Here is a 25,841-nt window from a genome sequence, read left to right on the forward strand (position 1 = left end):
AGTCTCTTTCCAAGACTCGGGGGGATTCCATTATATTGTACACCCTTAAATAAGTCTAGGAGCAGAGGTGTGGTAGCTATGCCTAAGATTTTATATAATTCAAGGGGGATCCGGTCAGGACCAGCTGCTTTCTCTAAAGCCATTCCTGACAATGCAAGCTCTACCTCCTCGAGCGAGATTTCTGCCTCTAACGCCTGTCTAGTTGGCCTATCTAACCCTTCCCCAACATTGATATCGGTGACCAGCACTGCCAGGCCCTGAGAAACCTCTTCCCGGCTTGTATTAATATCATCATGATACAGCTCCTGGTAGTAGTTTTGAAACCCCCTAAGTATCTCCTGTGGAACAGTATAGACATGCCCGTTTATTTTAATCATAGATATAGCATTAAGCGAGATCTTCTGCCTAGTACGGAGGGCTAGCCTTCTACCAACTTGTTCTCCAGTTTCATAGACGCTATTCCGGTGAGATTGATACTCCTCAGCAGATTTCTTTGTTAACCAGTTTGTTAGCTCCGCTCAGAGTGCAATTATTCGCAACTGTGTTTGATATCCCACCTGCCCCTGTACTATCTGTAAAATATGCTGCTCTTCTGCCCTTGCCAAATCCTCCATTAATTGGTGATTCTCCTGTTCCTGAAGCTTCTAGGCTCTGTTAACGAACGAGATAGTCTCCCCTCGAAGAGCGGCTTTAAAAGAGTCCCAAACCACCCCCCTGCTGGCACTAAACCTGTTTAGATCAAAAAATTCCTGTGCCCAATTTTTCATATATTCGATGTATTCAAGGTTGGCGAGAAGTTTCCTATCGAATGTCCATTTGCTTCGTATTCTTTCAAAATTAGCAAGGTCCAGTTCTAAAATCAGGGGGTTGTGATCGGAAATTATTTTAGGGAGTTTCTTAATCCGAGCCAGCCCTACTAAATCCCTAGTACAAAAAAAGTAGTCGATCCTGACATATTTTTAATGGGGACAGGAAAAGAATGTGAAGCCAGGATTAGCCGGGTTCTTCGTGGCCCAGGTACCCACCAGACCATGGCTAGCTTTTAAAGAGTTAAATGCCCTATAGACTCGTGGCTTTCTATCAAGATACCCCCCTGGACCCCAATTACCAATAACATGATCCAGGGAAATGTTGAGATCTCCACAAAGAATCAAAGGGGTTGGCCAAGAGGCCAGCTCAACCTCCAGAGCCTCTATTATCTGGGGATCGTCTTGATTAGATCCGTAAATTGCGCAGACAGTACCACCCATAGAAAGTTCTACAATCACCCATCTACCCAGGGCATCCACTAACTTACGCTTAGTGACACCCAAAGAGGTCTTTGCTAGAATGGCCACACCCCGAATATTAGATGTCTGGGTTGTACAGGCGAGTAGGCTATAGCCTGCTATTCATAATAATTCTCTTCTGCCCCAGGGGATATGTGTCTCCTGTAAGCATATTACATCGACACGGCTAAGCCTTACCAATTCAGCATATCTAGCTCTCTTTACCCTATCGTTCAACCCAGCAATATTCCATGAACATATAGTTAACCTCCCCATCTTAGCTTGAACTCAGATTCCCAAATTCCTCCCTGAAACCTACTCGGACTCTTTCCCACATTGAATTCTTGTTTCTCCTGCTGCTCTCTATTTACCCTCCTTAGCAGTTCCAATACTTTCTTAACGTTTCTAGATATGTTGTTTTTCCCCCAGCAATTCATCAACCCCCTTCCCCACCCCTTCCCGCTCCCATCCCACCCACTAAACTGCCCACCCATCCCTCGAAAACCCCCACCTCCCCACATGAGGCTTGCAGACACAATCATGAGTCTGATCACAATGGACGTGCATCACGTGACGAGGCTGAGATCGCTAATGCTATGAGCTACTGTATACCAAACCCTGCTGCATCCTACAGCCATGCTCCCCACCTTAATTGACACCTCTATTACTATTGCTCTATAAAGAAAAGAAAGAGGAAGTACAATAAAAAAGCCCCCAGTAGTTTCCCCTTAGTGGCCTCCACATGGACCCAAGCTAGATACTGCTAGTTAATGTTAGAATCGGGCCTACTCCTAACGGGGTAGCCCATCAAGGTATTCTTTGTCTTTTATTTCTGAGGTAAAGAACTTTGTTTGCCTCTCAAAAATCACTTTTAGTGTTGCAGGATTATTAAGAAAGGCTTGCGCCTTTTTATCCTGAAATGATTTAATGAGTTGCCGCAAACGCCACCGCCTTTTAAAGGTGGAATGGCAGAAGTCAAGGCGAACAAAATAGGATATCCCATTCATAGACCTTTTTGCATCAGGCCTTGCTTTTTCAAAAACTGTCTGACGTACCAAAACATTACCAAAATATACCAAAATAGCTCTGGGCAAAGCCCCTACTTTTGCTGGTTGTTTTTGAACAAATGGGACCCGATGGGCCCGCTGAATCTCCAGTGACCAGTTCCATCCAAAAATTTCAGGCAGGGAATCTTGCAAAAGTTCGACAATAAATGAACGTGTATCGGCCTTCTCGGCCCCCTCCGGGACCCCAAGAACCCGCAGGTTATTCCTCCGTTGGCGGTTCTCAAACTCCTCCAGCTTCCATCTTACATCAACCAGTTGTGCCTCATGTGACTCGACCAATACTTGATTTGCTGCAATTAGACTCTGTAGTGACTGTTCTGGATTCAAGTACAGTTAAGCGCTCCCCAAATGAGCTACATGTTTTAGTTAGCTTCCGCACTACCCCCTGCATTTTACGCATGGCGAGCTGTGCCTTGCGACTATCCTGCCGAGTTTCCTCACGGTGCATCGAAATAGCTTGGAAGATAGCCCCCAGGGTTGGGGAAGATGGTGCAGCAGGTTCTGGGGGGTCAGTGCCTGATTGAGACATGGACAAAGAGTTAGTAAATTGGTTTATCGGAGTATAATCCCAAGCCAGGTCCTTTCCCCCTGCTTCTTCTTCTTCTTTCTCTGTACCGTTTTACTCTTATCACCCCCTGTCTCCTCACAGCCACTAAAACTCAGGTCAGTGCTGTCTGTTGATCACCCCTCTAACCAATCTCCATCATCCCCGTCTGATACTGAAAAAAAAAAGTCACTGGGCTCCTTCTCTGGCTCAACTTGGCCACCACTATCCTCTGTTTGAATTTCTAAGGTTTTTTAAATTCTATTTGCTAACTATAAGCACTCTGCAAACATTACTGCTAATTAAAAACCTTAGGAATTCAAAAAAACCCTGTTCATGAACAAAGAAGTAAAACTGCACATCACCATCAACCTCTTCTACGTCTGCCACACTACCATGCAAAATTGCTTTATTCATTTCTCCCAAACATATAGCAGGAGTTTTCACATGATACAGCTCATAATTAAATTGTTGAGTGATAAAACTTATTTTGTGTTTTAAACATAGCCTTGGAAAGATACGTATGAATTGTCTTAATGTATCAATGAATTGCTGTCTAATAATAGAAACACTACTATAATTCCAGTTGTATACAGAACCTTGGCTACGCCTTCCTTTTACCTCTGCTGCAATACCTTCTTTTACATTTCTAGATAACATCACCTCTTTTGCTATAGGACTACCATTTTTAATTTCATAACATCATCTCTTTAATCAATAGCATGAACTAATCTGTTATCCCTGAGATAGCTTTCTACATTAAAGAAAGGCTCTGTACAAGAAGTATGTATCCATTCTCCACTAGCAACAGTTACTTCTGTTCACTAATCTTTTCTTCTGGTTTTGTCTTCTTATGCACAACACTATTTTGTCAAGATTTTTCAAATATTTAGAATCAAAATGAAAAGCTTCCGCTTCAAAGCAAAGGCCTTATCAACTATTCTCTCAACTCGTTCTTTCTGTTTCACTGCATCTCTCCTTCTTCTGCACTTTTTAAAATGTATCTGTAAATTTACCAGCACTATACTACGAAACATCCTGGCTCTGATATCCATAAACTGCTTCTGTCTCCTGGTTAAGTTGTGTCTATGTTTGTTACAATCTTTTTACTTTTTCCAATGTACACTTTGCCCACTCTGGTTGTGTCTCATAGTCATAATTGTCTTTTCTTCATTTTGTGATTTTTGCAAATGTCCACATATATTTTTAAGAAATTACTTTGTCCTCTTACCAGTCGCTCTTTTTGTCTTTCAGCACTTTTTCTGCATTTTGCCCCTTTTGTAACTCATTTCTACATAGATACTTTAGTTGGTTCTATTGCTTTTTCATTTGAGCCTTTGTAGGCATTCTAATTGACTGTTCTTATTTATATCTTGTTCTGTTAAAAAAACAATTATATTTTAATTTTTACTCTAGCCAACGTACAAACTACTTTAGTACTTACTGACACATAGTACAAGAACAGTTTTATGGTAAGTTGCAGTTTTAAATCTACAGATGAACGTAGCTATTTTACTACATGCACTTACTTCAACATATCAAACACGAAGCAAAACTTTATTTATTAGTTACCTTTTAACATTTTAGCACCATGTCCTACAACACAGCTGCATCATATCTCACTTCTAATTTATAAGGGGTGAAAGACCACTTTATCTGTTCTGTAGTAAATTTTAAAATGAGCATCAAGCCAAGGGAGCATATTTACAAACCCCATGCACCACTATTTTTGCCACACCATTGGCATAGTGTGATGCTCCATATTTACAAGGTGAAGTAAAACCACTCTGCGTGGCTTTTCGTGGCCTTGTAAATACGAGCCCTTTTCACGCAGCACTTTGCTTGAAAAGAGCATGCCATGGGTGTTGCTGTGGGTGTTCCCAAGCAACACCCATGCATTTTGCCACATTCTCACATTTACAACGATACGTGCATCTGGGAATATGTCAGAATTCTACTCTTCCCCAGGGGAGGTGTAGGGAGACACAACTTGGAGAAATATTTCTATTTTTCCTTGTTTTTTCCTCTTTCTGTGTGATATGTAATAAAGAGGCAATAATTCATCTTTCTCTTACTTCCCAAAAAATTCACCACTAACCTCTTAAGCACATACTCTCTAATGGATAACCTTCATCTCATATATTTTTCCAAATCACTGTGATACTCCTTTTAATCAAACTCCCATATACATCTTTATTTCTAATGTAAACACATTTTTAAATTACAAAGTTATATACATATGAGTGAATTAAGTTTGTGGATTATATTGTTGTTTTAGTTCTTTCTGGATAGTTTTGACACTGTTAAGATTCATAAAAACTAAGCACAAGAATGGTACACCCCCTCATACAAAGCAACTCTAAAATGGCAACTTCAACTTTCCACTCCATCATCATGAGAAAGGCAGCAAATGAAGTCATGTCCATCATTTTAGACTACTGCATCTCCACTTGTGAATGATTAGCATCTGTTAACCCTTTCCCTCTCTTTCTAAACAAGGTTCCTGTCAGTGCATTTTCATGATGGTTTCATAATCATCACAAAGAATTCGCGAAAAAAACAGGAGTTCAAACCTATATCTAGCTTCATTTTTCAGAAAATTAAATAATACACAACAGTTTATTACATAGTCCTGAGTTGGAAATTAAAACTTGCCATTACATACATTGTGTCATCACTACTCACCTTTAAAAAAATGTTTTGTCTCTTTAACACCCTTTCTCCCAATACAGTCTTAGCTCAGTGTACCTAGCAACCCAGTGGAACCAGTAGGTCACAAGTTCTCATCACATTCCAGAAGTAACATGCTGCTTCCAAATAAGATACAGCAGATGTGCTTTACTTCACAGATTCAGAAGCATATCCATGTCTGTATTTTACTTCTTTTGCTAAACAACAGCCAATAATAAGACTTCTTGCTAAGGTTTCCAATATACTACATAATTTTATTCACTTTCATGCTGACAGCATCTAATGAAATGTATGTTTAAAAAAAAACTCAATTTTACCTTCATTTACTTGGGAAACCTACCTCATTGAGCTTCAGCCTTCTCCTGACTCCTATTGCTCCTTCACTTCAAAATGCTTAGTGTTAGACCTGGCATCATTGGCATGAGTCTCTCCTCCATTTTTTTCTGTTTGCCTCCTCTGTTTACGATGTTTTTGCTGGATTATTGCTTTGGGCACTGTGCCACTGCTGATCAGTGCCACAGTGCAAGTGCTCCCTATGTTAAATTGCTACATTGATTGGTGTTACCATGATTGGCTTGGTTGACTTACTGTTCAGACCCTAGTCTAGTGCACTGCATGTGCCAAGGGCGTGTAAGTTAACTGCTGCTGGTGGGCTTGCAGCACTGGTTGTGCCACCCACAGAAGCAGCGTGTAAAATGTGTCTCAGGCCTGCCATCGCAGCGCCTGCGTGCAGTCCCTGACTGCCATGTCGACTTGGCAAGGAAACCTACTTGCCAGTCTCTAAACCTTCACTTTGTCACATTTCAGACACCTCTATGGTAGGCCCTAGGGCAGGGTGCATTGTTGGTAAAAGGTAGGTCATGCCCTGATGTGTGTGGCATGACCTAATAGTGAATTACAGCCATTTTCGTTTTTCACTATTGAAGGGCTACCTGCCTCCAATAGGCCAGACTGGGCAGACTGATTATTAACTCCATTATAATCTAACTGACTCAGGGAGCATGGTAGCAGGTTGAGTTTAGTATCCCTGAACTCAGAATTTAATAACACACCCTTTAGGATGGATGGTTTTTAAATTCTGTGTTTGAAAATAGCCCTTTTAGAAAGTGGCTATTTTCTTGTCCAACTATCCACCGGTCTCTGCTGGTTTGGTGTGTGTGTCAGGGGCTGGGTGGCTCCAGAGGTCTGAATGAGTCAGTGTGGGGTGAATGAGGCATTTACACATAGAGTGAGGGAAGAGTAGCCTGCCCTGCCTGACACAATGCTGGCTCCACCTCCTGCTGGGCGACTGATAGCCCTGCTCCTGCCAGTGACAATACTGGCTCCGCCTCCTGCTGGGCGGCTGAGGACTCTGCCCTGCTCAGTGAATAGGCCAGGTGCCTCTGCCTGGCAACACCCACAACAAACCTGAGATGGGGGGAATTTCCCTGCTTGGACAAAGGGAACAAAGGAGAAAAGGGGTATAAGAGAAGGACCCCTGAACCAAGAACTCAGATCACTTCTGACAAGGAAACCTGTACCAAGGACAAGAAGCCTGCTGATCTAAGGACTTGCCTCCCCTTTCTGCCAAAGTGCTGTTTTGCTGTGGAGGAACCTGAAAGCTGCTTCTTTATTTTTGCCAAGGAACAAGGAGAGAGGAACTTGGTGTGTACTCTCTAAAAGCTTGCTAGAACATCTCCAAGGGCTGGAAGAGTGCCAGTCTCCTGTTGAAGTCACAGGGCCAAAGGACTTCACCATCTACTGAATTGCTGAATTGCTGGAAAGTGTTGTTTCCAGTACACAAGGGAAAATCTGCAGTCTCGACGCCGCCGACGCCACCGAATCCAGCTCGACATCGTGAGTAACGGCTCCAGTGTCCCGAGCCTTCGACGCCGGCCGCCGGGCCCGATCGACGCCAGCAGCAACGCCAGTGAGCAGTAGGTATCCGCCCCGGCTCCAAGTGACCCCGTCTCGATGCCGGTATCGACGCCAGTGAGGAGTGAGTATCGGCTCCACCTCCAAGCGACCCCGTCCCGACGCCGCTGCTGATCGCATCGACTCGACGCCCTTCTCGACGCCGTGAGCGCTGCTCCGGCCCGACATCCCTCGACGCCGCTGCGGATTGACCCGACCCCGAGGTACGATCGACGCCGATCTCGACGCCGTGAGCGCTGCTCCGGCCCTTGACGCCGTTGGGGATCGACCCGAATCTGAGGCACGATCGACGCCGACCTCGACGCCAACATCTCGACGCCGTGGATCATAGTTTTCTTCATTCCCAAAGGTACTGTGTTTGTGGGGTCTGTTGCAACTCCAGGCTCGACGTAGCGCTCCTTGCGGTCGACGCCGAACCTTGGGAATATAGTAGACTCGACGTCGTGTGACTCCTGTGGGGGTTACATTGTTGCCAAAGAACTGTGGTTCAGAAGAATACTTAATTTTGTTGCTAAAGAACTATTTGCCAAGAAGAAACCTTACTTGAACTATTATTTTTCCTTCCAAAGAGTATTTATTAAGACTGTGGTATATTTTTGTCGTTATTTGGTCTTGTGCTAAGCCTTATATAAAAATCCTATTTTTATAATAACTTCTGTGTCGTGTCCATCTGTAGTGTATTCACTTTATTACTGTATGTGGTCATAAATGCTTAACACACTGCCTCTGGGATAAGCCTGTCTGCTCTGCCAAGCTACCAAGGGGGTAGCAGGGGTTATCTGAGTGTGTAATCCCCTTGCCCTGACTAGAGTTGGTAGGTCCCTATTTGTCAGAAGTGTATACCTCTGCCAACTAGAGACCGCCGGTTCTAACACTTAGAGTATGGATTGTGGACCACAGCTATATCTATTGGTCTAAAGAGGCTGCAAAAAAGAGAGGTATTGACAGGGACTTGCGTTTCCAAATGTGCAGATGCTTTGGTTTGCCCAGAGAGGGTTAAAGTTTCATCAGTTGCTGGCTTCGGTTAAATTCATTGTGGATTGCCAAGGTCCTCACCTCATGATTGTGCACTATGGTGGCAATGACATAGGCACATTGACTGGGGAAGGGCTGAAAATCCTAATGAAGGATGCCTTTGCAAAACTGATGTCGCTTTTCCCACACACTGTGTGCTCTACTATATGCCAAAGAAAGACTTGGAAGTGGTCAAATCAATTCTGTCCGTAGATTGACAAAGCCAGGACACATGTTAATAAAATTGTTTCTGCATTTCTCAGAGACCATTGCATGGGCATTATCTATAACAACAATCTGCATTTTCACATGCATGGAATTTATAGAAATGATGGAGTGCACTTTACAGAAGAAAGCAACAGGGTGTTTCTAAGTAACCTGAAACTCTGCATCTGGTCTTATGCATAGCAGTCATATACACACAACCAACACAACAGCTCTTATCGGAGCCACCCTAGTACCCGAAATATTGTGAATTGTTTTCTAAAAGGTATTTTTTGCTTTAGTTTTTGACAATCTTCTTGACGACATCACAATCCCCTCGTACACGTCGTGTAAATGGAAAGCAAAACCAGACATTCAATGACCTCCAACACACCCGAAAATATTATGTAAAAAAATCCATTCTGAACATTACCCTACACATATTAATATATACGTACTTCTTTAAAAACATGTTTTGTACTAATCACAACGATTGCACATTTTCCATAAATTCTAAAACACATACATCCACACATACTACAGTATTTTACACACTAGGGGTTTCTTACAGTATTCCCTAATGTCACGTTTTGTAGAGTTTCTATAAAAACCATCCCTAAAACCTATTGTATACTTTTGTGGTGACTCTGGTGATTCAAGTCAAGTCATCAAAATGGCGTTATTCGGTACATTGAATACGACCATAAAACCATTCTAATCACAAAAAACTATTTACATAACTGAAGAAACATTAACATTTCTGTACAATCAAAAGATGTTTTGCATTCATACGTATAATCCAATTTTAATCGATAATTCAAGATATTAAGTCAATCATGGTTGAAGCTAAAAAAAAACTTATAAAACCAAATATTTAAAAACAACATATTTCACAATCATTTGAATAAAGTGCATTTCAGTAAAATATATAAAGTGCAGGATAGTACCTTAATCAGATCATCCTTTGAGTAAAAAGAGTTCTCCTAAAATACATATAGTGCAAAGTTATAGCGTACTTCAAAATCAGGGGGACAATGCGTCATGTTGTTCATAGACTCGGGCCTCTAAATGGGAGTAGTCCTTTCTTCTCATGATGGCCATTTGTATAAAACTAAACACCGCGTTCATAATTTTAACACTCTCCAGCCCGCAAATAAAATTAAAAGCTTGTTTATAATGATAACATTTATTAGCTAAAAAGAGTGGTTTCAATACAGATTTTCTAAGGTCCCTTTAGAAGTTACAAAATAAGAAAAAATGCAGCATGGACTGGGCGGGCTTTCCATTGCATGGAGTTTTGGAGTTTATGACATCACTCTCCCATCTTGGGGAATGCAATTAAAACATGTAGGGACATATTCTCAAAAACGTGTGATAACCATCGCAAAAGTTACTTAACGCAACCTACATCGCAGTCCATCGTGGGAATTTTATGCCGTGTTAACCAGGCATTCACAACACGGTGGTACCATGCGATAGTCACCAGATAATGTGTCAACTGACCGCGTTAAAATCAACGCTACACCGCAAAAATGCGAAACGTGAACGCAATAAATCCTGTGATGAGGCCAATTGTGGCACAAAAACCACCGAAAACTAGCGACCGGCCTGCAAATCCCACGCGTCTGGCAGGAGAATGCAACATAAAAGCAGAGGAAACAAACCTTGAAATGACAACCTGCAAGAACAACCCCACAGCTGTGACGCAGAACAAATGACCATTGTCCAAATCAGCTATGCATTTCCCCACAAACAGCCACAATACACATAGACATGCATTCAGTATGTAACCTGCGCCAATGTGGAAACAAGCATGGTACACACTGTGAAACCGCATCTCCCCCTCACATTGCAGAGGAACAAACAACACCCCTTGCACACCGATGTGCCATGTACATGACCAAACAAGAATGAAAGCACAGACTAATGCAGGGGCTGTGACTCCCCCTTACGCACATGTTGCCCATGTTGTGGGCCTTGAGTCACAGGGTGCATCCCTGCATCATGGCAGCACATATCAGAGCACAAAAGAATCCCTTTTGTCACCTGTAGGCCACAAATGACAGCCAAAATGGAATGATATTGGACACCTGTGAAACGTCGAAGAGTGGGATACCCTAACAACTGTGACACACAGAACTGGCAGTTAGAATACGTGACACCATGAACAGCCTCACTGCACAGAGGTGACACACCCACCATCCATCAACAAATCCCTCAATTGACAGAACAATATGTCGCACCCACACTTGTCTGAGTGTAGTGCCTGTACAGATGAGTGACCTGCACGCAAGGAATGTGTATCAGAATGCGTTTATTAGCACAAGCAGTGCCTGTGGCAGTCAACGTACTGTGCTATTACTGCAAAGGACCCACACACTGTGACGTCAACCAGAGAAGAAACTGTCAATGATGTAGTCCCTACAGGCTATTCCAGATGCGGCTGCAGTGGGGAATGGTCCACCTACCTCATCTTCATCATCATCATCCTGAGGAAATTAAAATATCATGAGGCCTATGTGTCCCCGTGTGTTCCCCGTCACTCATGTGCACATGCATGTATCCTATGTATTTCCCCTCCATGGCCTGTCTATCATGATGCTTATGCTATAAACGTGGCCTGCCATCATCCAGTCTCCCATGAGAGAAACGACAAATCTGCACTGAGGCCTACACGTTTTGCATCATGTGTTCCCGCAGTTCCATTATTGTGGCTCAGCCCGAGCCGAAAAGAGGTTTCAGGCCTCAGAAAGCTCTGAAAGCTGCAGCTGCGTATCCTTGGCCTTGCACACTTGGGCCTCAGCCAAAGGGGCCCAGTCCGAGGTGCTGAGACAGTATTGAGCACGGTTATCTGCTTACTCCTACCGAAACAACATTCCTGCCTGGAGAAGGGAAGGAGGAAAAAACACGACTCGTCTGCATAGGAGAAAGCCTAGCCTTCCTGTCTCTTTTCATGTGATTACAAAGCTCACGTCAGTGAAAAGCCCATAGCCCCATGTAAGGCCCACGCAGTAAATGAAGAAATAGATGCCACATTGGCTCTTGGTGATGGGCAACCTATGTCACAAATCAGTCCCTGCTCCAGACTTTAGATATCAAATAATACAAGATGTGCTGGTCGCCCTGACACTGAAGGCCTCACTTCCAGACTCTAGACTCCCTGGTTGCATAGCAACCCTTTCACACGTCAGTTACACGTCATGCTCGAGTTGAGCACAAGTAAGGCAAAGTTCCAGTAAAGTTCCAGCTGATCACGCAACCCCCTCCAGGCATCCACCCACCTATGACACTCACCTATTATCATCAAGTGGACGCCCACCTTCACGCCTACTTACACACCCACATGCTCTTATCTCATTCTCTCTTTCTCCGCCTGAAGCACTCCTGCTTACGTATATTATTACAATGTATATATACTATACTCTGTGAATAAAGTTTGAGAATATATTGAGAATACTCTGAGAATTAGACCCTTCCTGATCCCTTTTGGTGATGGAACTATTCTCCCTATAACTCGAGTTATTGGAATAAAGCCTTTTTGAACCTGATACCACGGACTCAGCCTCTTGCTTTATGCATGATCATATTGATAATATAGAAATTCTGAGTGCGTAATATTTTATTTACGACATTAATGGCGCCCGAACAGGGACAAATTTCTTTCCCCATGCGCCGGAGATGAAGGTCCAGTTTTGCCCCCTTCCACAACCGTGACGGACTTCGAGTGTACACGTCGCGGGTTTTCCCGCCAACTCCCTCAGGCCAACGAAGGAGACGGACTGGCATCCATACGAGGCGGTGAGGATTGCGGATCATCCCGACCCAGAGCCCACCCTGCGAGAGAGCTGTGTCCGAGGTTTCTAGAGATCCACTTAAGATACGCCATTCCCTGCGCAGCGTCAAGTGTCCGAGACCTTCAAGTTCAAGTTCAAGTTCTGCTTCCCGGTGAGTTTCTCATGGGGGTTGCAATAATGACGGGTTCATTTAATGAACACGGTAAAGACGTGTCTCACTTGTGAGACCGGTATGTTCAAGAGCATGCATTCAAGAATTAATGTTTTCAAGAATTAAAGTCCAAGTATTTAGGTGCACCGATATAACTGTATGAATGTTATTGTCTTAGCTAGGTTCAGTTAGGTTTGAATGTGTCAGGTTTTTATGTAAGTTTGTTTCATTGTGATTTGTTTGGTTTTTTGTTCATTGTGATTTTTGTTTTCGGTTACATTCCAACATGCCATTATTTTCAAAACTGCGTAAGATATGTACCAGAAAAGGTGTACTAGAGGAACCAGTTAACATTCCGCCTAGAGACACACCTGGACATTTCATGTACTGTAAGCATGGTTTAGATGCCGTGTTGTTTTTAGAACTATGGGTGGATTACACGAAGGATTTAGAGACAAAGTATAGATGGCCCATCACGGGAACGTGGGATGCGGAATGCATTATGAAGGTAGAGGAAGAGATATGGAAGAGAAAATCTAGGCCTGCTCAGAAGGACGCCATTGAGTTATGGCGCAAGGAGTCCCATAGAAGAACAGAGAAAGAGTTCCACAAAGCAGAGAGAAGTGAACAGGAGTCCGAGAAAGCCAAAGAAGAGAAATTACAGAAGGAAGGGGAACGGGTAAAAAGAGAGCAGGCTGAAAGAGAAAGAAATACTGTCGTTGCTGGTATTTATCCCGTCCTTTCAGAGGAACTAGCAAGAGTGGACCTAGTAGAAAGACCCATCAGAGTGCCACCTCAAGTACCCCGAAAAATAAAACAAACAGCATCCGAAACGTTTATTAACGCCTACCTGGAGGAATCCCCACCAGCCTATGTGGACGGATCTTTTCCTGCACCCCCAACGCAAGCCCAGCTCCAGGAGCTCGAGGACGGCGGGGAGGGAGGATCCGGGGCAACATCAGGAGGGGTCCGACAGTAAAAGTAGACATCTCCGAATGTATATATGACCCAGATCCAGGAAAGGGCAGAATGCTCGTGTTTTTACTACGGCTTAGACGAGCAGTCGCAGATTTGGAAAAATTACAGGATATGGATAAACATCTAAAGAAAATGTACACATTCATAAGAACAGGGGAAGGTTCTGAGTGCATAGCAGAAGCTGTACAAAATAGAAAGGTAATTATTAAGAACTATATCCTTTGCTTCCTAATTAATTGTCTGATTAGGGAAAAAGACGAAGGTGACGGGGACGTAGACCGTTGTTATATTGGTTGGAGTGATCGCATAGATGCCTGTCAGCATGATAAATCAGGACAGACAGACAACATGCTGACCAAAATCCGAAAGGCAATAATAGCGTCACACAAAGGAGGCCCGAACGAAAAGGCTGAGTTATCATCTGATGACGAAGCAGGGGACAAAGACAGAATACATTATGTGGGCCATGCCCGGCGATTTGAAAGGCCCAAGGGCCTCAATCACCATGAACGAGGAACAGCTATAAAAAAAAGATATTCCCTTGAAAGTCTGTTCAAAATCACCGAAAAAGCGGTGAATAAATGGTTAGGTAACGATTAGCCCCTCACCCCGACTGAAAATGAATTAGCGAGGTCAGCCACCCTGTGGGTATCGCAATATGATATATATAATAATGATATCGTAGCACAGACGTTCTTGAGCCTCCCACCAAACGAACAGCGCATAGCTGGTGTTTACATGGTCAAACATTTGATTACGTTGTATGAGAGTCAATATTCTGGTCCTGGTCTATTGTATAAGTTGCTGGACGACATAATACTAGACAGGTGGATGAACATGGGTACTGAATTGATTAATGTCATCCTGGATCAGCGACACAAATATATAGTATACGTCACTAGGTCCCTGCTTCCCGCTCCACCACAGGTTAAGGGACAGTTATACGACAAGCTGAACCCCCTACGAGAAGTTCATCCTGTAAAGGATACAAATAATGTGCTGCAACGGGTGTATGTCTACACCCCCTTGTCAAAATTAGAGATACTGGAAATGAAAAAAATGTTGCCCTCCCATGATAAAGACCCGGGGGGTTTTCATCGAGAACTAAAAGACATTCTTCGCTTAGGAGAATATACATATGCTGACATTCTAAAGTTATTAAAAGTACTATTGCCTGCTGGTATTTACGAGAGGCTGAAAGGACAGGACTGGGAGGTGGGAAAGAAAAGGCTCAGCTGGGATCGGTTGGAAAGAGAAGAAGAGGGAAGAGGCCAGGGGGTCGGTCTGGGTCCCCGAGCTAAAGACCTACCTGAGCTCCTTGTACAAGTTTTGCCCAGATTATTAATTACCAAGAAAGAAGACTGGGATGCTATTTCAGCCTGTAAACAGAAACCAGACGAGGACACTAGCGATTTTTACTCTAGGTTTGAGAAATGTTTCACGATCAATAGTGGTCTTAAGCCCGGTAGCGATTCATATCCCCATCTTTTCGTGAGCAAACTAGTTGAAAATTCCCTACCAGAGGTGAAGTATAGGGTACTGAAGGTTGAGAGTACTTGGCAAGCAAACAGCCCTTCCCAAATGTTACAGATGTTACAATACCACCAGAACAGAATTAGAGAAGAACACGACCAGGAAAAGAGACGCATGAAAGACACAAAGATGAAGATGCTGGTGGCCCAATCGACACCGGCAAACACAAACACGAACAAGAATAGCACGAAACAAAGTAATGGGACCTGTAATTATTGCAAGAAGCCAGGCCACTTCGTAAATGAATGTGCAGTCCTGAAACACAATATAGCTATAGGTAAAACAAAGCCACGTCCTTATCCTCCCAAAGAAAATAACACACATCAGACATCAGATACGTTTCCACCGCCGCCGCCGCCTGTCCATGCACCTGCACCAGCCCACGCCACAACACAAATGTATGAGCACGCTCAGACTAACTATCCAGAATACCAAGCATATTCATGAAGTAGCCCAGAGAGGGAATTCGACTTGCCCCTTATTCCAGTTCCTGTGGACCAAGCGGGTCCCTATGTGCATGCACGTTTACTAGGACAAAATAAAAGGTTTTTGATTGACACTGGGGCGAGTAGAACAACCATCAGTCATTCCGAGGTTCCAGGGGCTCCCCTCTCGGGCTCAAAGAGTATATCCCTGGGTTTTTCAGGAAAGCCTATTATCAATGAGGTTTCAGAACCAGTCTCTTTAGGAGTAGGTCCACTAATACATACAACAGACTTACTGCTTACTAAATCATGTCCAGAGAACTTACTTGGCATAAAAACATTAAAGGAACTGGGAGCAATTATCTGTTGCTCGCCAGAAGGAGTGCGACTGTATTTACGTGATTTCAAGGGACATTTTGTAATGAAAGATATTGACATCAGGCTTCAGAATGTACCACAGCACCTATGGGCGCAAGGCCCGACTGACGTAGGTTTCATGAACATTACACCTTACCAGGTCACCCTCAAGGAAGGAGTGGTGCTGCCACGGATTAGACAATACAAAATTCCACCTGAGGCTGAAGTAGGGTTGCTGAAAATAATCGATGAACTCATCGCACAAGGGGTGGTGATAGAGACAGATTCAAACATATGCAATTCACCTGTTCTTCCTATTCTTAAAAGAACTGATCCCAATACATCACCTGTCTATAGGTTAGTTGTGGACCTGCGAGAATTAAACAAATGTGTGGTGCCACAGTACCCTGTGGTCCCAGACATTTCTTCATTATTGACTGCCATTGATGCAAAGGCTACGTGCTTTACAGTAATAGATCTGAAAAACGCATTTTTCAGTATCCCAATACATCCAGACAGCCAATATCTTTTCGGTTTCAGTTTAAAAGGCCGCAGCTTCAGATTCACAAGAGCACCACAGGGCTTCACAGAAAGTCCTAGCATCTACAGTCAGGCACTCAAAAGACAACTAGACAGTATTCATATGCCTACCACTACAGCACTGATACAGTATGTAGATGACATTCTCATTACTGCAAGATCGGAAAGTGACTGTGAGAATGCATCACTCACGGTTTTACACTTCCTGGCTGACAAGGGGCACAAGGTGTCCCCTTCGAAGTTACAATTCTGTGGACAGCAAGTGGCGTACCTTGGGCACTTGCTATCCAAGGAGGGTAGGCGCCTGACACCGGAACATATTCAATTGATTTCTGGCCTTTCACAGCCCAAGACACAAAAAGAGGTACGTGCATTCATTGGCCTCACTTCATATTGCAGGCAGTGGATCCCCCAGTATGCTTACATAGCCAAGCCCCTAATACAGTTGACGACACAGGAGGTAGCTTCTACTAAAGTTCTCCCTTGGACACAAGAACACACTGTTGCATTTGAAGAATTAAAAAGAGCTTTATGTCAAGCACCAGTTTTAGCGACCCCTGATTACAACAAATCTTTTATGCTTTTTGTGACTGAGCGGGATGGAACAGCACTATCTGTCCTAACACAAGATCATGCAGGAAAACACAAGCCCTGTGCTTATTTTTCTAGTACATTGGACCCAGTAGCACAGGCTTTGCCTGCCTGCCTAAAATCTGTTGCAGCAACAGCCTTAGCCATAAGACAAAGTGACTCGATAGTGCTGGGTCACCCCCTGACAGTACAAGTACCACACGCAGTAGAGGTTCTCTTGAACCGAACACAAACCCAACACCTGACTGTAGCGAGACTAACAGGTTATGAGCTGACGTTATTTCAACCACACATAGAGATCAGACGATGCAACATACTGAATCCTGCTACTCTCTTGCCCTCCAGTACAGAAAACGTTTTCCCACATGACTGTGTTGAAGTGATACATACCGTGACCAAACCAAGACAAGACTTGACAGATGTTGCACTCCCAGACCCTGACCTAACACTTTATGTTGATGGCTCATGCATGAGGACAGGGGCGGGAGAATTAGTGGCAGCGTATGCAGTGACTACTGCTACTGAAATCATAGAGACTAAAAGAATAGACATACTGTCAGCACAAGCAGCAGAGCTCATCGCTCTGACCCAAGCGTGCATAAGAGCTAAGCACCTGAGAGTAAACATTTACACCGACTCACAATACGCATATGTGGTAGTTCATGACTTCGGAGTACTATGGAGAGAAAGAGGTTTCTTGACCTCTCACGGGGCCAAGATACAGCATGGCCCCCTTATACAAGCCCTTCTGGAAGCGATACATTTACCAACAGCCATAGATATCCTGAAATGCAAAGCACATACTAAAGCCACAGATACTGTTTCTCAAGGCAATGATCTGGCAGACCGAACAGCTAAACAGACAGCTCAGACCCCACTAGACATGACAAAACCACAGATACCATCAATAACCAAAGCCATGACAGTTAGGGATCCTTCCAAGGATGTACAAGACATACAGACACATGCTACTTTAGACGAATTAAAGAAATGGTCGGAACAAGGAGGGGTACTGACTGATCAGGGTTGGATGACCGAGGGCAAAGAAACATGGTTTCTTCCTGATGCGATGGTACAAGTGATCATAAATACCGCACATAGTCCTGCACACCTAGGAGAGAAAGCAATGCTAGACAGCTTACAGAATATATGGTTCAACAAGCACCTGCGTGCAGCAGCGAAACAAAAAGTCAGAACATGTATGATCTGTTGCCAATTCAACCCAGGTAAAGGCATTCCAATGGAACAAGGTGGATTCCATCCACCTGACCATCCTTTTGAAGTCCTCCAAATGGATTATATCCAAATGGACAGATGTAGAGGTTACAAGTATGTCCTGGTAGTAGTATGTTCACTATCAATATGGACAGAGGCCTATCCAGTTCCTGATTATACTGCTGTAACTACCGCCAGACAATTGGTGAGAGTTTTTCCCACGTTATGGATTACCGCGTGTCGTATATTCCGACAACGGTCAGCCTTTCTCCTCTGAACTCATGAAACAGGTGTCCCTTCTATTAGGGTATACCTGGAAGTTCCATTGTGTACGACATCCTGAGGCAGCAGGCCTTGTAGAAAGACACAATCAGACCTTAAAGATAAAACTAGCAAAAATTTGCGCAGACAAAGGTGTAGATTGGATGGTAGCCCTGCCGGTTGCCCTCTTTTACATGCGAATGGTAGCCCATTCTAGAACAGGCTTATCTCCCTATGAAGTGGTCTTTGGTAGACCACCGAATATGTGGGGCACTCCAATGCCTAAAAAGATCACTGATGTTGATAGTAACATGCTGACAGATTACCTGGCTTCCTTGATGTCTGCACTACTCTCTTGTCGTTCGCAGGTTGCTGCCGCTTTCCCTGACAACCCCCAGGTCAAGGAACATTCCCTCGCTCCTGGGGATTATGTTCTCATAAGGAACTTTGACAGAACGAGCCCTCTTGAGCCGAGGTGGAAGATGCCCAAGTTGGTATTATTGACCACGAGGACCACTGTTAAAGTCGAAGGACGGAAAGGATGGGTTCATCTTCATCATTGTAAACGCTACTTTGGAAATAACGATTCGTTTAAAAGGGACATAAACTTCTCAGACTTTGAGCCCCCTTTACTAGAGGAGACTCCCCAGCAGGAGTACAAAGCTAAACTTAGATCTAAAAAGTCAGAACCCGTTTGATCAATTAAGTCCACTAGGTGGTGAAGCGGTTGAACATGTATTCTGGCTTGCATAAGATCTTGGACTATGAAAATGAGAAAAAGAGCAAGATGAAAAGCAAATACTGTAAAATATTATGTGGTAGATCTATAGTGACTTTGATTCTTCTATTTCTTCTGTGCATCACGATGATATGTATCAGCTTAATACTACATGCTATTTTTCCTCCTATTGCCTCACTCTTACACTCTTCCACTAATGATACTATAATGCACACATTTAGTGATCTGCCATCCCATGAGCTATCATATCGACTTGCCTTACGCAACAATACCTTTATTCAGATGCTACACCATTCACATCAGACTAGCAATGCTACAGACTGCTGGGTCTGTGGTCGACTTCCCCCGTATCAGAAGGTGAAGGGAGTGTTGCCTCTTTTCCCTTTTCCATTCTCCCATAATGGTTCTTGCGGAGCATGATTTGCCTTAATGACATCCATCAACGGTGATGCCAAAGAATGTCAAGACAAGGAGTGTAGGGGCGACTGGGTATGGGGTAACTTGAATAAAGTCATGAACAAAGCATGTTTCCCAGATGAAGAAGGTCTTCCCCAAAGGAATGGTACAGATCTTGAAAATGAAGAATATCTGCAAGGAAATGCGACCCTCGACTTTATAGTGTTGAACGTCAAGCCCATACACAATTTAGGTCCATCCTCAATTACAGTCCTGCCAGTAAAAGGGAACTTGTGTGTCAGAAAAGAAGGCTCAGTACATTTGGGGCACAGCGAGTGTAATACTATACTAGTGTTTAAAGACAAACGAAAGTCTTATTTCAGAGCATCACGACACACCTATTTTATTTGTGGCCAGACAGCCTATGTGCAACTGCCCTTAGACTGGGGTGGGACGTGCTATATCTCATTTCTTTTACCACCCGTTTTCTTGGCCCCATCGAACTATCATCAAAATCTCCAACTAGCACTTATCAGACACAGACGAGGGCTCGATGCCTCTGGCATTGACCAGACTGAAACAGCTTGGGAGCAATATACAGATTTCAACAAAGGATTCTTTTTCTTCATAGGTCCCGTCCAGAATAGTAAACTTATCCGCAGGCTAACAAGGATTCTAGAAACAGTTGCTAATGAGACTGCATCAGCCCTGGGGAACTTGACCCAGGAACAGTCTGCTATGAGAATGGTCGTTCTTCAGAATCGTCTTGTTCTTGACGTCATCCTAGCGGATAGGGGCGGGGCCTGTAGGGTCATCGGTTCCAGCTGTTGCGTTTTCATTCCTAATAACGCACCGTCTGTATACAAAGCAATAACAAGGCTCCACAAGATTGCCCAAAGCATACACCAAGACCCAGGCACGTGGACTTGGTCCAGTTGGCTCTGGGGAGTAATATCGGCATGGGGATGGAAAGTGTTGACCGTCTGTGGATTAATACTACTGATGATATTCAGTTGTTGCCTATGTCTGCAGTGTGGCCCGGCCATTTGCGGCCTGTGTGCTACTGCATGTGTTCCACATCCCCATTTACAAAGCATTGAAAATGGTAAAATAATGCTGCAAGAACAGATCGACTGTCTCATGAGAATAGATGTGACATGAGGGTCCACTAGGGGACAAGGAGGGAATGAGGAAATTAAAATATCATGAGGCCTATGTGTCCCCGTGTGTTCCCCGTCACTCATGTGCACATGCATGTATCCTATGTATTTCCCCTCCATGGCCTGTCTATCATGATGCTTATGCTATAAACGTGGCCTGCCATCATCCAGTCTCCCATGAGAGAAACGACAAATCTGCACTGAGGCCTACACGTTTTGCATCATGTGTTCCCGCAGTTCCATTATTGTGGCTCAGCCCGAGCCGAAAAGAGGTTTCAGGCCTCAGAAAGCTCTGAAAGCTGCAGCTGCGTATCCTTGGCCTTGCACACTTGGGCCTCAGCCAAAGGGGCCCAGTCCGAGGTGCTGAGACAGTATTGAGCACGGTTATCTGCTTACTCCTACCGAAACAACATTCCTGCCTGGAGAAGGGAAGGAGGAAAAAACACGACTCGTCTGCAAAGGAGAAAGCCTAGCCTTCCTGTCTCTTTTCATGTGATTACAAAGCTCACGTCAGTGAAAAGCCCATAGCCCCCATGTAAGGCCCACGCAGTAAATGAAGAAATAGATGCCACATTGGCTCTTGGTGATGGGCAACCTATGTCACAAATCAGTCCCTGCTCCAGACTTTAGATATCAAATAATACAAGATGTGCTGGTCGCCCTGACACTGAAGGCCTCACTTCCAGACTCTAGACTCCCTGGTTGCATAGCAACCCTTTCACACGTCAGTTACACGTCATGCTCGAGTTGAGCACAAGTAAGGCAAAGTTCCAGTAAAGTTCCAGCTGATCACGCAACCCCCTCCAGGCATCCACCCACCTATGACACTCACCTATTATCATCAAGTGGAGGCCCACCTTCACGCCTACTTACACACCCACATGCTCTTATCTCATTCTCTCTTGCTCCGCCTGAAGCACTCCTGCTTACGTATATTATTACAATGTATATATACTATACTCTGTGAATAAAGTTTGAGAATATATTGAGAATACTCTGAGAATTAGACCCTTCCTGATCCCTTTTGGTGATGGAACTATTCTCCCTATAACTCGAGTTATTGGAATAAAGCCTTTTTGAACCTGATACCACGGACTCAGCCTCTTGCTTTATGCATGATCATATTGATAATATAGAAATTCTGAGTGCGTAATATTTTATTTACGACATTAAGGTGCATCTGGCACCGTATCCATGGTGTCTTTGCTGCGTACACATATGTTGTGCAACATACAACAAGCAACGATCATCTTGCACACGAGGTCTGGGTTGTACAGGAGCTTACCACCTGTGACGTTCAGGCACCTGAAACGTGACTTCAACGTGCCAAATGTGCATTCCACGATGCCCCTGGTGAATTTGTGGGCCAAATTGTACTGCCTCTGGGGTTGTGTGTTCGGTGCTCGGAGGGGTGTCATCATCCAAGCGCAGAGTGCATATCCTTGGTCACCTGTGACAGTACAGAGAGACATGAGTCACGACTACATACTGCATGATGTGTTGGCAGGCTCACTGGTTCATTAGTGTGTGATATGTGTGACTTAGTGATTCTTGTATGACATATACTGCATGTTGCAAATGAGCTGCATCACTGTGTACCACATAGCCTCACTGCTGCACCTTCCCCAAGCACATTCACTAGTGTGCGCAGCGCGATTACATCACATGCACCCCTTCGGCACACCATTGACATGCCTGTCTGCGCATGTTTACAGACCAGAGTACGACACAGTCATGATGATGCTGCACAGAATGTGGCCGGCCACTTGTGTGTAGGCCCATTGAAAGGACAGTGCTGACACAGATGCAGAGCACCTGCCTGGCTGAACTCGACATGCTGTTGAGGGTATATCTTTGGCTCATGCTGCGCTAATAGCGACACACACAACAGTTGGAATGTGTGATCCCTGACCCAGAGCAGGCATGCCTTCCCCCATGTACCCCTTCGGCCGACCACACACACCAGGGTCATGCCACATAGCAACTTTGTCGATTGTGTGACGGGTGGCACAGACAATACAACTGAGAGACACGCATCAGCCACATCCTTGGCAAGGCTCACAAAGAACCACACCCAGATCCACGTGTGTAGGAGCCACACCCCTACGCAGTTCTGTTGTACGCTGGGCCAGCCCACTTTGCTCATGCATAGAGGGGGGACATAACAAGGTACATTTCCGGGATCTTCCCCACTGGCTGGGGTTACATAGTTGCGTCCATTGTCCACTACACTCCATACACCAGCGGTGTGTGTCAACATGGATATGTGTGTGGTCTGCATACTGAAGTCAGGCCAGCACATCCACGCCATGCTGAATAATGGGTCACTTGTCTTCTTCACACAAGCCTTGTTCCCACCTCTCCCCGCAATCTGCTATTGTGTGGCTGAGGTGCCATGCCATCAATGTCTCATGTATATGGCTAGCCCAGGTTACCACAGTAAGTTGTGCTGTGGTATCTGGTAGGTGGGCATGTTGTTTGGCATGTTGCATGTGAGTCTGTAACGTGTGCATCCTCAGAGTTGTGAGTTGCATGATTGTGGAGTTGAAGTGTGGGGGTACTTACCAACGAGCAGGGCATGTCCGTAGGTGCCATCCTGGAAGCGCCGGATGATGATGGACTGTTGGAAGATGTATGAATCATGCACACGTTGGCGACGACATCGGTGAAGAGTCCCCGGTCGTCCACTATTGCCTGCACATTGATGGAATGCATGTGCTTTCTGTTGCGGTAGTTGTGTGCAGTGTCGGCAGGGGGCACAAGTAGGACACGTGTGTAGTCAATTTCCCCCAACACGTGCAGGAATGTAGCTATGGCGTAAAAGCCTTGCTTGGTCTCCAGCTGCTCCTGTGCAGTGTGGGGGAAGTATAGGTACTGGGGTACCAAGCTGAGGATGGCATCCAGGACAGTTTTGAGGAACTTTGATAGGGCTGGCTGTGAGACCCCTCCGACTCTGGCGGTTGTTGGTTGGAAGGTCCCAGAGGCAAACAGGTGCAGCACAGCCAGCAGTTTTGTCTGCGGAGGGATGTTGGTTATCGGCTGTGTTGGTACCGTTAGCCTGTGGGCAATGATGGTCAGGATGCGGAGGATGGTTGTCCTTTTGAGCCTGTAGTGGGCAATGACATACTCTGGTGTCATGTCTGTGAGGCTGGTGCGTTTTTGGAAGGTCCGCGGTCTGTGTCTGTGCTGCCTCTGTCGTGGTCCGGGGGGGTCCGGGGGTGGTTGGCGGTGGGTGTTGTGGGTGTTGTGGGCCTGTTGGGGCTCCGAGCTGCATGATGAGTTGCTCCATGGCATCTGTTGTTCTTCAGGTGTGGCTTTGGACTGGGCTCCCTTTTGTGGTGCTGGCTGCCTTCCGACTTTACACCAGGTCAGACCAGGTGTTAACTTCCTGCTGCTAACGCACCTTATCACATGTTTTGTGTTCATATCACCGATGTGGCTGGTAGTTGAGAATGTTGTGGAGTGGTGTTGTCGTGGCATTTTGCATGGATACGCCTACTCTGCATCTCATTAGCAATAGTTGTGGGGGTCATCTGTGGCGATGTTTTTTGTGGCTGCTATCGCAGGTAAACTGGTGCTATGGACTGTTGGCACCAGCTTGTGAATGGGGTGATAAATTTAATGGGATAAATTTAACGCAATGTTTTTTGTGGCTGATATCGCAGGTAAACTGGTGCTATGGACTGTTGGCACCAGCTTGTGAATGGGGTGATAAATTTAATGTGATAAATTTAACGCGACTTTGACTGCACTAAAGTGCCGTTCACTCGGCGATAGCTCCTTGAGAATATGGCTCGTAGAGTGCCAAACCTAAGCCTTGTTAGGTAAAACATTTACTGAGTATTTCTTACGTAATAAGATAAGGTTGTGTGCCGATGAACAGAGGGTGCTCACAATAAGAGGTATCACTTTATTTCAGACTTATTCCCACCGCTCTTACCAAATCCATGGAGGAAATAAACCTTGATTTCAACTTGTTTTTACTGCAATCCTGTATGAGTGAGGGCTCTTTTCGGTCTAGAGTTACCTTACAGCCTTTTAAGAGGGTATAGATATACTCTAGCCAGGTACTTTTCTACAATTATCAAGAGCCAGGCAATCCATAATAAGGTCCTTGGTAAAGTTTGTCTCTTCTTTTGTCCATATCCCGTGCCATAGGATAAGTCCTGCTATACCTATAAGGTCACTAATATAAGGAACGGACAGTTCTCTACGGACTACATAGTTGGGTGTGGAGCTAGGGACTCCAGCAGTCATTTTAAAAACGTATTCTCTTGAATTTATAGAGAGGTAGTATTGGACCTTCCCCATATGGCTGCCCCATAGCATGCGGTTGTGATGGATTTACTCCTATATAGGGCAAGGATTTCCCTTGTTGGTTTATTCCCTATTTTTGAGGCAAATCTAAAAATGCCCTCAATTGTTCGTAAAAAATTCAGGTTGGATACTTTGATGTGCGCTCCCCAGGTACCATTGCTGTTAAACAGTAAGCCCAGGTATGTAAAACTTGAGACTCTGTTGATTACGATGCTGCCCACATGGTGCTGTCTGTTCCTCGCTCAATTTTTATCGCATGTCATGACAAAAGATTTTGTAAGATTCAACTGTAAATCTTTTTCAGTCATGAATTGCGTACATTTTTCTATAAGACATTGCAGACCATTCGCTGTCCTTGAGATTAGGACACTGTTGTCCGTGTATAAAAGCACTGGGGTGGGACGACCGCCTACTCTTGGGGCATCTACCCCTAAATTTTGTAAATAAGAATCATCATTATTTATATACAATGAAAATAAAAGAGGAGCTAAAACACAACCCTGTCGTATCACTCAGGTTACCCTAAAGTCCGGGGTACATTCGCCCTTTATACCAAACCGCACTCTAGATGTTAAAAAAGTATAAATCTGGGATAGATAGGTAACAATGTCATTGGGGCGCCTAACTTGCCCAGTGTTTGCCATAGTTTAACATTATTGACCATGTTGAACGCACTGGTGAG

This window comes from Triturus cristatus, chromosome 4_1 (genome assembly GCF_964204655.1).
Source record: "Triturus cristatus chromosome 4_1, aTriCri1.1, whole genome shotgun sequence".
NCBI classification, from domain to species: domain Eukaryota; kingdom Metazoa; phylum Chordata; class Amphibia; order Caudata; family Salamandridae; genus Triturus; species Triturus cristatus.